The following is a 15,013-nucleotide window of genomic DNA, read 5'->3' on the forward strand; positions in this document are numbered from 1 at the left end:
AGTGACTTGAGACGTGATCCCTACACTCTAACAGATGTAGAGCCCTGTGGCTGATGCACTCTTGATTGGCATAATGAATCACTTGTCCACATGGGAACATGTCCCCCCCCCCAGAATATATTCGATAACTTGCATCTTGATTATGCTTCCTTTGAACAGATCCTAGAAAAATCCTGATGAAAATTCAACCAATTATGGAAAATATTAAAGATTTATATGATGCCATGCACACACACTCATTTCCCTTTGATTTTCTCAACAATATTTTAATGAAAATATATGCCACAATTTAAATGATTTGAGAACCCCAATCTCAAGGAAACGAGGAAAATAAGATAGGATACATTCTCTTTGGGTTGATGCCTTCTCATGTGACAACCAGCTAAGATGACCCAAACCCTCTTAAACTGTTTTGTCCAAAAACACCTTTAGTTCTTTAAAAATATTTTTAGTTCTCCTTTAATCTAAAGAATATTTTTACTAAACTTATACTTTAGGATCAATAGTTGTTTCTGTCCTTATTTTCCCCTCAGTGCTGTTAAGGCATTATCACAATTTTCTGCTTTCCAGTTTTCCTACTTAATCCCACAGTCTGAAATGACTTTAAGATCATCTATCTTTGATGTCCTAACATTTCACAATATTATGTCTATGCACGAATTTCCTTATGTTTCTAAGGAAATAAAAGTTTTGCAATATCATGTCTATGAATGAACCTCCTTTTATTAATCCTGCTTGGAACCCATTCAAAGTTTTAAATCTGAAGATTAAGCAACTATCTTGTCAAATATCAGTTCCCTCCTATTATCTCCTATTATCCCCCTGTTATGAATTAAAATTTGACAAATGTCTCTATCCTCCGTGTCTCTTAACTTTTCATTTTTTTTTAAATCTTTGTTCCATTCTGGGTAATTTTTTAGACCAATTTCCTATCATAATATTCTCTCCATCTGCATCAAATTTTATTATACTATCATGTAGTTGAGTTTTATGGAGAAGGCAATGGCACCCCACTCCAGTACTCTTCCTGGAAAATCCCATGGATGGAGGAGTCTGGTAGGCTACAGTCCATGGGATTGCTAAGAGTCGGACACTACTGAAGCGACTTAGCAGCAGCAGTTGAGTTTTAAACTTCTTGTCATTGTTTCTCTGCTAGCATTTTGTTCAAACATCTTTGGCCATTATACAGTATTTAGTTACCTACTCATAATTTTATTCACTTTTGTTTTTTACACTCTTCCAGTCTGATCTGATAATAATTTCAACATCTCTCAGAATCTAAGGTGCCTCTGAAGTTTGGTTTTGCTCTTCTATTCCGGAACTTCACCTGCAGTAATTCTTTTGAAGGCGTGTTTATGCAGAGGGGATTCTCAGTTGACTTTCTCATGTGCCTTCTACCTCCTTAAAATAAAGTCTCTGCTGAGGCATTTTGGACCACAAAGATGGCATAAATTTGTCTATGAGCTAGCCTGAAACCTGCTTGTGGTTATGAGTTCTCTGTCCCTGTGTCTAGTTCTATACCTGTATCTATATCCATATCTGTCCATCCATCTGTCTGTCTGTCTTTACCATCTGCCTTTTCTCCCATGTAGTGACAGCAGACCTCTCTTTGGAGTCCCAGTAGTGTGTGAGGGGATCTGGTTATACTCCCAATATTGAAAAGGTCTCAGATGTTTCTTCCTGTCTTTTCAGCCCACAGACTCTCAGAAACGAAATTCAGTGTCGCTAGGGTCCTACTGACAGATGCTTTCAGGGGGAAGTAAAGTGAGAAAGTCACCCAGTCATATTCAGTTTTTGCAGCCCCATGGACTGTAGCCCACCAGGCTCCTCTGTCCATGGAATTCTCCAAACAAGAGCACTGGAGTGGTTGCCATTTCCTTCTCCAGGGGATCTTTCTGACCCAGAGATCGAACCTGGGTCTGCTCCCAGAACAAAGCCAACCCCTTAATTTCATGGCCTTTCTGCATCTCACATGACTTTGGTGACTCTGAGGATCCCTTATTTTCTTGCACTTTCAGTGATACATTTTAAAACGCTAAACTTAATCATATCCAACACCTTAGGCATATTTTCAGTGGCTATGTTCCCAGAGAACTTATTTTACTGTCATACTGGGCATTGCAAACCTCCATTTCAGTTCTACCTTAATCCCACTGCATGAAGGCTGGCTTATCACATCTGTCATCATTGCCATTGTAATTATTAGTGTTTTGATTAGGGAAATTTTACTTGAAGGAGAGTTATCAATAGGTATCAAAAAAGAGTAGGTTTTTCAATGGGAAGAGAGCAGGAAATGCTGAGCCAGAGCCACTGAGGAACATTCTTTCAGCTTCCACTCTCTCATCAGCTGCAAAGATCAGCAGGCAAGGCAGAAAGCAAGTGCATTTCCCTGGAAGAAGACCAGTTCAGCAGTGGAATATAGAATGGACCTGAGGACACAAAGCTTCTAGTTAGGATGCCAGGAGCGTCACACCAATAACCCACAACTTTTTACAATAGAGAACAGCAATTAGAGAATTCAAGCACCAGAATCATAGCCCATTGTGGCCATCACCTAGGCAACACAATGCTGCTTCCACGGAACTAGTATTTTGCAAGTGGTCAATCTTGAGTTTACTATTTTTTTTATATATAAATTTATTTATTTTATTTGGGGGCTAATTACTTACAATATTGTAATAGTTTTTGCCATACATTGACATGAATCAGCCATGGGTTTACATGTGTTCCCCTTCCTGGACCTCCCACCCACCTCCCTCCCCATCCCATCCCTCTGGGTCATCCCATTGCCCCGGCCCTGAGCCCTTGTCTCATGCATCGAACATGGAATGGTGTTCTGTTTCACATATGATAATATACATGTTTCAATGCTATTCTCCAAGAATGTCCCACCCTCACCTTCTCCCTCAGAGTCCATAAAATTGTTCTATGCATCTGTGTCTCTTATTCTGTCTCGCATATAGGGTTATCGTTACCATCTTTCAAATTCCATATATATGCATTAGTATACTGTATTGGTGTTTTTCTTTCTGGCTTACTTCACTCTGTATAATGGGCTCCAGTTTCATCCATCTCAGTAGAACCGATTCAAATGTATTTTTTTAATGGCTGAGTAATATTCCATTGTGTATATGTACCAAAGCTTCCTTATCCATTTGTCTGCTGATGGACATCTAGGTTGCTTCCATGTCCTGGCTATTGTAAACAGTGCTGCGATGAACATTGGGGTACACGCATCTCTTTCAATTCTGGTTTCTTCGGTGTGTATGCTCAGCAGTGGGATTGCTGGGTCATATGGCAGTTCTATTCCCAGTTTTTTAAGGAATCTCCACACTGTTCTCCATAGTGGCTGTACTAGTTTGCATTCCCACCAACAGTGGAAGAGGGTTCCCTTTTCTCCACACCCTCTCCAGCATTTATTGCTTATAGACTTTTGGATAGCAGCCATTCTGACTGGTGTGAAATGATACCTCATTGTGGTTTTGATTTGCATTTCTCTAATGATGAGTGATGCTGAGCATCTTTTCATGTGTTTGTTACCATCTGTATGTCTTCCTTGGAGAAATGTCTGTTTAGTTCTTTGGCCCATTTTTTGATTGGGTCGTTTATTTTTCTGGAGTTCAGCTGCAGAAGTTGCTTGTATATTTTTGAGATTAATTGTTTGTCTGAGTTTACTATTTGAGTAACCAAAGAATCTAGGATCTAACTGTGCTCTATTGTTGCTGAGATTTCTCTGGGCTTCAGGAAAAAACCATAAGCAAATCCTGTTGTACATTTGCAATTGGACTGAATTGTCCAATGGACTGAATTTCACATCTCCGAAAGAAACTTCAGTCTTTACTCAAGCAAGTGGTCACATGGATGATTACATACTCATTTCCAAGTGAGAATTAATTTAATATAGCATTAAAATAATTTATAAATAAATACTTAGTATTAAAAGTTAATTGTCTATTAAGCAAAGAGATCAAACCAGTCAATCCTAAAGGAAATCAACCCTGAATATTCATTGGAAGGACTGGTGCTGAAGCTGAAGCTCCAATACTTTGGCCACCTGATGTGAAGAGCTGACTCATTGAAAAAGACCCTGATGATGGAGAAGATTGAGGGCAGGAGGAGAAGGGTCAACAGAGGTTGAGATGGTTGGATGGCATCACCGACTCAATGGACATGAGTTTTGAGCAAACTCCAGAAGATAGCAAAGTATAGGGAAGCCTGGCGTGCTATAGCCCATGGGGTTACAAAGAGTCAGACATGACTTGGCTGACATGCCAAGACATGACTTGGCAACAACAGCTCTTAGTAAATATCCGTAGTAACACTTTGATGATAAATAAGTACATAGTATTAAAATAATTTAAAAATAAATCTTTAGAAAAAAAGCCAAGGAGATCATCGATGCGTCTCATTGTAATTTTTTAAAAGAGATATGCTTTTATTACTTCTCTTTCCAAATTTTTATTCAATATTCATTAAAAGCAAAAGCACATTACTCAGTAAAGAAGCTTTACACAAAGATGCACAGATTTTGTACATAAGAAGAATTTCAAGAGACACATGAGTTTGCAAGACAAGTGTTCTGCAGAACACTTTTCTGTAGGTTATTAATAGGTGTCTGGTCTAATAAGACTAGCAAATACCACATCCTCCAACTCCCTCTTGTAGGTCTCCATTGTATATCAGGGATTAAAGGCTCAGAGAATAAAGAAACTTAAAAAAATAATTTAATACAGTGTATTCTAAATAAATGTAATTATAGAGCATGTTTTCTCCATAGACCTCTTCAAATCCTCCCAAATAAAGATCCATAGAATATCAGTATATAAAACAGTGGCTTGCACTAAGGGTTATATGTCCTTGAATGGGATGAAATTTAGTTCAGTTTTGAAAGAGTTTTCTACTTCTAAAGCAAATTTTCACTTGGAATATCTGTAATAATAATAATAGAGCATGGCATTAAAAATGTATGTACTCATGTAGTTCATATTCTATGAACTATATACTCAACTGGAAAATCAATAAAAGGCATGAAAAAACAGAAATACAGCATCTACATAATTAGCTAAACTTATGCCAATTACATGAAAATGTGAATTGTAGTAAAATGGTTCTACACATGGGCTTAGTGGGGAGGTCTTCATATGGCTTATGTATCTTTAAAAACTGAGATTTCCAGTAAATGAATCATGAAGGCTTAGCTGAATTGAACCCCAAACTCTTACTCTTCCCTTTTAGAATTACAAAACAAAAATAAAAAGTTCCTAGGGTACCCCAGATTGGATTGAAAAATTAAAAAAAAAATGCGATGACATGAGGAAAAAAAGAAACAATTTAAAACAATGCACTGGGGAATATATTGTCTGGGTTGTTTTTTTTTTTAATAAACACCATTTGATTTCCCCTCAGTTACGCATTGTGGAAAAATGCTTTCTGGTAATGACAATAAAGCTTATTTGGAGACTAATATGAGAGCCTCCAACCAAAGATATCTCTTTAGGGTCAGAAATTGCTTTTCCACCTTCAGGGTCACACAGAGTCATGGATGCGGCACGCACTCATTTCCTTTTCATGATTGTATTCTTTCATGTATCTTGTTTCTTTCACTCAATTTTGTCTTAAATATTTTTTTTCTTCAAACAGGATTCTAGTGACTGAATCTTTCCTATTGTTTTCCATAAAAAGGGAAATGATATTTTTAGTTGCATCAGTCTTATCAGTCTTATCCTCCTATCACCTGAGAAGAAGATACTATTCCTGAGGTATATATATTGTGTTTTTCAATTTCCCCAGGCAGGGGTTCTCTAGAATATTTCAAGTCATATAGAATCTTCCACAAGCCTAGTGGGATATAAGAGATGTGTCCACTCCCTGCCCCCTGAATCTAGAATCACTCCAATAGGCTTGAGTGATCCGAACCTGTGCTTCACTTAGCATAAAAACCAGGGACCTGGCGTTTAGTTTGTACAAGGCAACAATGATGATGCAGAACTACTGAATCATGAGAAATACAGTGGACTCAAATTTATTTCCCACTGGTTAAAGTCATTTTTGACACTGGAGACTGTATAGAATATATGCATTCAAAAATAATGTGCAAATTTGTGTTCTTTTTCTATCCTAACTAAAAAAAATTGAGCATTTGGACCATGTCCTGTTAAATGTGTCAAGTCCTCTTGCTTTTAAAAAAAAAAAAAATTTAAACATCACTTAAAAGTATATTTACTGACTGGTTATTCATTCACAGAAGCAAAGTTTGCTTTGTGTACATTTATTATCTTAAAATACCCTTTCATAATGTACCAGAGAGAATGCTCACCACATACATGGAAAAGCACAATGACAGTACTCTTCTTATCAGACGCAGACATATTCTAATCTCCAGATCTTAGCCTGCGTGTTAAGATCGCCTGCTCTTGGGTTAAGAAAGTTGAATTAATTCTTTGTGCAAGTGTCAGGTTATCGTTTTCTCTGAAAAGTTGCTCTTTGGGTTCGATCATAGCACTGAGAAGGGAAATCTCCTTCTGGAGGGTCACTGACTATGTTGGACAGGATACACATGAGCTGGCCACCAGAACTCCATCAAGTGTGCATTAGTGCTTCAGTGGCTGGAAAAGGTTCAGAAAATACACAGGAAAGAGGAACCTCAATTCATCCAATGTGGTGTTTCTACTCAATCCCAGGCTCCACATTAAAGAAAGAAGGTGGGTCCAAATTCTACCAAGGTCCACCAATTCAGGCTACATTCCTTCTCTCCCTCCGGACAACATCAAAGTGCTTCACGAACTGGAGACCCAGAGTTTTCTAAGATCTTCCAAGGTCAAGAACAGAAGTGATGGCTGCTCAAAGTGATGGATGCGCATTTCACAAATCCCTCCCCCTGGATTTCAAAAGTAACACACGGCCCTGGGGAAATAGCCAGCCTTGACGGAAGCCTCACATCTTCCACAGAAGTTAATTCATGGTTGATCACAGCTTTAAATACAGAATGTAAAACCATAAAGCTTTCAGAAAAATGTCTAAGAGAAAAATCTTGAGGATTTAGAGCTAGGCAAGGACATGGCAACAACAGCATGATCTATACAAGCAAAAATTTATAAACTAAACTTCAAAATTAAAAACTTTTTCTTCCCAAAAAGACTTTGTTAGGAAGATGGATAGACAGTATGAAGACCAAGAAAAGCAGTTTAAAATCCACGTATCTGACAAAAGACTAGTATCTAAAAAATATTGAGAATTCTGAAGATACAAAAAAATACAAGAAAAACATGAAAATATTCAACCAGAAAATGAACAAATGACATGAAAAAATGTGTCACTGAAGAGAGTGTACAGATGGCAAATAAATATGTAATAAGATGTTCAAAATCACCGGGCATTCAGGAATTGCAGAGATGTCACTACATACCTATTAGCGCAGCTAATTATATCACATAAGTAGACAACATACCTATTAGTGCAGCTAATTATATCATATAAATAGACAACATCAAATACTGGTGAGGATACAGAGCAAAGGAGTCACTTATGCATTGCTGGCAGGAATGTAAAATGGTACAGGCCCTCTGGACAATCATTTGGCCGTTAAAATCTAAATATTCAGTTGCCATTCAGCCCAGAAATTACACTTCTGTACATTTATCCTGGATAAATGAAAACTTAGGTTCACACAAAAACTTATACATGAATATTTATGGCAGCTCCATTCATAATGGTCCCAGGCTAGAAATAAGCTAAATGTCCTTCAGTCAGTGAATGATTAAACAAACTGGTACGTCCAGTCGATGGAATATTACTCAGCCACATAAAGGGATAAGTCCAGGGCACACATTGCAGCCCCAGTGAATCTCCTCAGCACTAAACTGAGAGAAAAAGCCAGTCCTGAGAGACTGCATCCTACACGATTCCTTTCATAGAATGTTCTGGGAATGGCGGAGTTACGGAAATGGAGGGCACATCAGAGGTTGCTGGGGGGAAAGCAGGAGAGCAGTGAGTGGCTGAAAGGACAGCCTGAGACAGACAAGCTATCTTTGGCAAGAGACGCTCTGCCTGTTGCCTGGCCACTGTTGACAGCCTGGCTGTGATGTGTGCACTAGTTTTGCAGGATGTTGCCACTTGGGAGGAACTTCCTAAGGGTCCACGGCATCTGTTTTACTTCTTACATGAGCATGTGACTTTCCAAGCACTTTTAAAGAAAAAGTTTAATTAAAAAAATTTATATAGGGACTTCTTTGGTGGTCCAGTGGTTAAGAATTTGCCTTCCAGGCAGGGAGCACGGGTTCGATCCCTGGTCAGGGAACTAAGATTCCACATGCCACAGGGCAACTAAGCCCAAATGCTCTAGAGCCTGTGTGCCACAACTAGAGAGACTGCATGCTGCAACAAGAGAAACGGCCATGTGCTGCAATAAACACCCAGTGCAGAAAAGAAAAAAAAATAGATTTATATCTATATATATGTATATGTCTATATACACACACATGAACATATATATGCCTGAATTGTAGTATTCACTTGAATTATATAAAATGAATACAAATCATTTTATAGTTAAAATTATTTTTGTGTAGGTATATGTGCGTATGTGATTAGCTGCTCAGCCATGTCTGACTCTTTGCAACCCCATGGACTGTAGCCCACCAGGATCTTCTGTCCATGGGATTCTCTAGGCAAGAATACTGGAATGGGTTGCCATGCCCTCCTCCAGGGGTTCCCAACCCAGCGATTGAATCTGGGTCTCTCACATTGCAAGCGGATTCTTTACCCACTGAGCCACCAGGGAAGTTCCATGTAGGTAAATGCTTATGTTTAATTTCAAAACTTGAAGGGATGAAGCATTAGGATTCAATACAGGAATTGTGTATTTCTGCATACTTCTTCATGTCAGAAAGCAATGTGGGCTTCAGGATTGTGAAATTATGGGTGGACATTGGCAAATCTGAAGTTGCAGACTATATACTGTCAGTTTAACCAATTCCTGGGGATAATGACTATTTCAGAATTAAAAAAAAAAAAACTAAATCAAGCAAAAGTCCTTTCAAGTTAACACACTTACTATTTACTGAGAGGCTTCATTAATGCTATTACTGTGAGCCACAGGGAAGGAAAACAAATTTAAGGCCAAGATTCTTCAGATGGCATCACCAACTCGATGGACATGAGTTTGATCAAGCTCCAAGAGCTGGTGATGGACAGCGAAGCCTGGCATGCTGCAGTCCATGGGATCACAAAGAGTTAGACATGACTGACAACTGAACTGAACTGATTCTTCAGATAGATACCTTGAAACCTCAGAATGCATGGAAGATTTTACTTTGTCAGTGGAAGCACAGGTATTAAAACACTTGACAGAAAGGGTGACATTATTATAAGAAAACATTAAATACCCTTTATGACCTGCTACTCAAATGTCCTCTGTAACAATGTTTCAAAAGTGGAACATTCGCTTTCATGGTCTTTGTACTGAATAAGCACTTAATAGCTATGAAAATATGTTATTAAAGTAGAGTGTCAAATGTAAGCATAAATTGAATTCTACAATTAAAAAAAAAACTTCAACATGCAACAGAAATAAATCAATCACTCTGATTTTCCACAATGCAGAATGTGAATTCCATTAAAGCAAAAAAGCCTGAGTCCCATATTTCATGCTAATTAAATCAAAATATAATAATCCAAGAGCTATTTATATTGTAGCTATTAAACTAGATGATAAATCCCCCTACACTACAGATTTTCATTTTTAAATTCAGAAGTCACTTATTTTCTTGTAATAATTGTCCTTGTACCATTTCTGCTGCTTACAGTAGTCTGAGTCTGAGACTCTGAGCCTACTATGTGTGTATTATAACATTGGCTACTTTTTAATTTTGCAAGGCCCATCATGATGACAAGGCAGTGATCTGTGAAGGGATCACTGGTCATAGCAAGCACACTTTTTCAACAACACAAGAGACGACTTTACACATGGACATCACCCAATGGTCAACACTGAGACAAAATTGATTACATTCTTTGTAGCCAAAGATGAAAGTGAAAAAGCTGGCTTAAAACTCAACATTCAAAAAACTAAAATCACGGCATCTGGTCCCATCACTGCATGGCAAATAGGTGAGGAAAAAATGGAAACAGTGAGAGACTTTATTTTCTTGGGCTCCAAAATCAGTGCAGATGCTGACTGCAGCCATGAAATCAAAAGATGCTTGCTCCTGGGAAGAAAACCTACGGCCAACCTAGAGAGCATATTAAAAAGCAGAGACATTACTTTGCTGACAAAGGTCCATCTAGTCAAAGCTATGGTTTTTCCAGTAGTCACATTTGGAAGCAACAGTTCGAACCCTGTATGGAAGAACTGATTGGTTCAGGATTGAGAAAGGAGTATGACAGGGCTGTCCATTTATTTAACCTAAACAACTTGAGAAAGGCGGGGCTGGATGAGCTACAAGCTGGAATCAAGGTAGTCAGGAGAAACACCAACATCATCAGATATGTGGATGATACCACTCTGACAGCAGAAAGTGAAGAGCCTCGTGATGAGGATGGAGGAAGAGAGTAAAAGGTGGTGACTGCAGCCATGAAAGCAGAAGATGACCGCTTCTCAGCAGGAAAGCTGTGATAAACCAGACAGTGTTTTGAAAAGCGGAGACATCACTCTGCAGACAAAGGTCCCTATAGTTAAGGCTACCATCTTCCCAGTGGTCATGTACAGTTGTGAGAGCTGAACTATAAAGAAGGCAGAATGCTAAAGAATTGATGCCTTTGCCCTGTAGTGCTGGAGAAGACTCCTGAGAGTTCCTTGGACAGCAAAGAGATCAAAGCAGTCAGTCTTAAGGGAAATCAACTCTGAATACTCCTTGGAAGGACTGCTGCTGAAACTGAAGCTTCACTATTTCTGTCGTCTGATGTGAACAGCCGACTTTTTGGAAAAGGCCCTGATGCTGGGAGAGATTGAGGGCAGAAGGAGAAGAGGGCATCAGAGGATGAGATGGCTGGATGGCATCACCTATGCAACAAACATGAACTTGGGCAAATTTCGGGAGATGGTGAGGGACGGGAGACCTGGTGTGCTGCAGTCCATGGGGTTGCAAAGAGTTGGACATGACTGGGTGACTATACAACAAAAATTTTTCAATTAACTTGTTTATAATGTTTGAAACTAGCTTTTAAAGTTATCTCAAAGATCCTAATAATCATTTGTTGGAACTAGAACATTAGTGGTACATAATAAATGTTCGATTTAGGTGAGATTTGTAAGTCAAATAATTTTTCTATTTCTTGCAAGTAAATGTTTTAATATTTATTTGCTAGTTATAAAACTATATTTTTGAGGTCTGCATACCACATCGTTGTTAAACATTAGACCATGTATGTCAAAGAATGCACTCGGAAAATTTCTAAAACATATAAAAGTATAACAGGTTACTAGTGTTCACAACAGTATTGGAATCAGTTATGTCAGTTAAGTTCCAGAGATTGCACTGAGGACTCAGCTTAGCCCCTCCTTTGTAAAGGAATTGCAAGTGCCCTGAAAAAAATACTGATGAACACTTCTCCTTTTATCATGTTAAATACACCATGTATGGAAAGCCAAGTATGTCTGTTCCTGCAGATTTAAAAATATTTTAGCCTTTAGTTATTTAAAAAAAAACAAACATATCTATTAGTAACACAAATAGGCAAATTTTGAATGTACCATAAAATCCTGTTTTGCATCCTCATAACAACAAAGATTCCCTCATTCAGTTATTCAAAGAGATTTTAGTTTCTTTATATCTAGTCACAATCAAATTAAAACCTTCAACCGTCACCCTCCAAAGATTCATTTCTAAACAAATGAAAATTTCTAAAAAAAATCTGTGTCCATAAGATGGACTTGAGAGAAAAAGATGACTATCACATTTTTCATTAGACACGCTGCATCTTTACTGATAACAAGTACATGGTTAACAGCTTCAGTATGTTACAGAAATCTCTGATGGTTGCAGCCATGCAGAGATCCGCTATTACATCATTAGGGTGATCAAGTGATAGTCACTCGTTTCCTGCCTTTTCCTGTTTCTAAATCACAGCTTCACTATCTCCACGCCTTCCTGCCAAGCAAGTATCAGGAGAATCTTGCTTTTGTCAGTGTGAATTGAGTGGTGTAAAACAGGAGGCGCGAGAGAGGGGGGATCTGATTTGAGAACTGCAGACCGTGTCATTTATCACATATACTTCCCCTGAGTCAATATGCCTCTAGAACTGAGAATAAATCATAGCAATCCTTTATATTGGGGAAAATCGATAAATCAAAGGGCTTTTGTGTTCCTTACTGTTGAGAGCAGCCCTCATCAACACTGGGGGCAGTAAAAAGAGTATGATGCCCTAATTTCACTTAATTCACATGGAAATCACGCACATGCTTGTTTACAGAGCTGGGTAGATGGGGCTTAGCCCCAAGTCACGGCATCTTTGAAAGGTAGAAAACGGTCCTCTGTGATGCCTATTCTAAAACTATGTAATATTACATGTGTGTGCACCGTTGAGAGTTTTCTGATACAGGATTATTCAGCTTGTTGTTGTTTTTCAGTCACCCAGTCATGTCCGACTCTTTGCAACCCATGGACTTCAGCACCCAGGCTTCCCTGTCCCTCACCATCTACCAAAGTTTGCCTCATCAAGAGGTTCTTTAGTTCCTCTTTGGTTTCTGCCATTAGCCATTCGAATGGTATGCAGCTTACTATAGTTTAAACGAGCCTCATAATACTTAAGATTACATATGTGTGTGTGTATGTGTATGTGAGTGTATACGTATACATATGTAAATAATTTCCTTTCCACTCTAACAGCTTTGCTAAATCTGGATGCAGTATATGTTCCTGAGAGTGATGGTTGGATGAAGTGGACACCACAGGGTGTGAGGCAGGAGCTGAGGACCTCGAAGGTGGGGGGGTTGCCCGAGGACAGCAGAGGTTGTCCCTGTGAGCCACAGTGGAGCAGAGTCCTGCCCAGGCAGCTGGAGTGCCAGGCGCACTGTCCGGAGGAGGCACAGAGACCAGGAGAGAGTCTGGGTGAACAGCGTAAGCCTCAGGGGAGGTGAAATCCACCTGCCTCTCCCATATCTTTTATGAAGACCAGGTAACGTCTGCCTCTCAGTCCCGATCCTCCACACCCACAAAGCATCAGGAGTGCAGCAGAAAGGGGTTCAATACCGGCTGGTGTTGTGAAATGCAAGGATCTTCTGCCATATCAATAAACAAGAAATGCCACCACCATAGGTGATTTCTGGCCTCCAAATGTGAATGAGCGCTCCCCAAACTGCGATCCAGTGTAAGCTGTCACCCTCCACAGTGACTGTCGAGGAGCTGGGGGAATGCAGGAAGAGATGTGAACAAGGAAACCAGATGGGCCCAGACAGCCGAGGTGCGCACGAAAGGAATGAACTCAGGCAGCCCAGAGGCTTGCATCTTCTCATACATAGAACGCTAGATTCCGTAACTTGATATCCAATCTTTGATGTTCAGACTGCCTCCTCCCTTTGTTGCAGACTTGTATATAGCCTGACTCCCCTGCCCACCTCCTGGGAGCAGTTTTCTCAGAGTTACTGAGATGCTGTCTCCTTGGCTGGAGTCCTAAACATTCTCACCCAATAAAATAACACTCTACTTTCAGGTTGTGACTAAATATTTTTAGTTGACAGTGTATAAATAAAAGAATACACAAATGAATGAATGAGTGGTTAGTTCATTAACTCCTAGTTATTACACCCATGTGACCACACACATTATGAAGCTAAGGGTGACCTCAATCTTGGACATAGTGGTCAGATACTTAATTGCAATATTTGTCACAGTGACTTATTTTCTACGCTGTCCTCACTGATTCAACTTATTTCTGAATGATGTTGTGATAATTTAGTCTATAATATTTAGGAACACTTCCTTTTCATTAAGGCAAGGAAGCGTAACCCTGCCTAAAGCATCATGTGTGATGCAGAGTTACATCTGAGGTCCTGGGCGATCATGCTGGGACTCCCCACAGAAATCGCTGCTGTCTGAGGAATGTTTACAAGCCTTCAGTATGAGTAGGATTTAGATTAGCAGAAAGGTAGGTGCAGATGATGCTCCGGCTGGTAGCAGAGAAAAGGGCTGTTTTCTCTCTCACAGTAAGTATTAGACACATCCTCAAGGAAAAAGAACCCTATGTGCACTGTTGGCAGGAATTTTAAATGGTGCAGTCACTATGAAAAAGAGTGTGGACGGTACTGAAAACACTAAAAATGAAACTACCACGTGATCAAGCAATCCCACAGCTACATGCATATCAAAGAGAATGAAAACAGGATCTCAAAGAGATGCATGCATCCTACATTCACTGCAGCACCGTTTACAATAGCCGAGACATGGAAACCACCTAAGTGTTCATTGATGGCTGAATGGAGAAAGAAGATGTGGGAGGCACACATGCGCGTACACACATACACATACACACTGGACTATTATTCACCCATGAAAAAGAAGGAAATCCTGTCATTTGCCACAACATGGATGGACCTTGAGGGCATTGTGCTAACTGAGATTTCAGAAGGGGAAAGACAAATACTGTATGATATCATATAGGTGGAATCTGAAAAGGCTGAATTCATAGAATCGGAGAGTAGAATGGTGATTCCCAGGGGCTGGTGGTGTGGGTGGGGGGATGGGGAGATGCTTGTCAAGGGGCACAGATCTCTAGCTACAGATGAGTAAGTGCTGGGATCCACTGCACAGCAAGGGGGCTGTAGGTAATCACACTGCACTGTGTATCTGCAGGTTGCTCAGACAGTAGCCCTTCAGTGTTATCACTATCAAAAAGTAACGGTAAGTGATGTGAGGTGTTCCCAAGCTACAGTGGTGATCATTCTGTTCAGTCCATAAATGTATCAAATCAACATATTGTACACCTTAAACTTACACAATGCTATGTGTCAATTATTTTTATTACTTTTAAAAATTGAGGTTAGTTGATTTGCAATATTAATTTTGGGCATACAACACAG

General features: G+C 39.4%; 1 protein-coding gene across 1 annotated transcript in view; it reads right to left on the reverse strand.

Moving 5' to 3' along the window:
• CSMD1 (CUB and Sushi multiple domains 1) overlaps positions 1-15,013 on the reverse strand; it is a 1,578,457-nt gene that overhangs the window by 253,572 nt on the left and 1,309,872 nt on the right. The window lies entirely within an intron of this gene.

Source organism: Giraffa tippelskirchi, chromosome 8 (genome assembly GCF_054371585.1).
Source record: "Giraffa tippelskirchi isolate mGirTip1 chromosome 8, T2T-mGirTip1v1.2.pri, whole genome shotgun sequence".
NCBI lineage: Eukaryota > Metazoa > Chordata > Mammalia > Artiodactyla > Giraffidae > Giraffa > Giraffa tippelskirchi.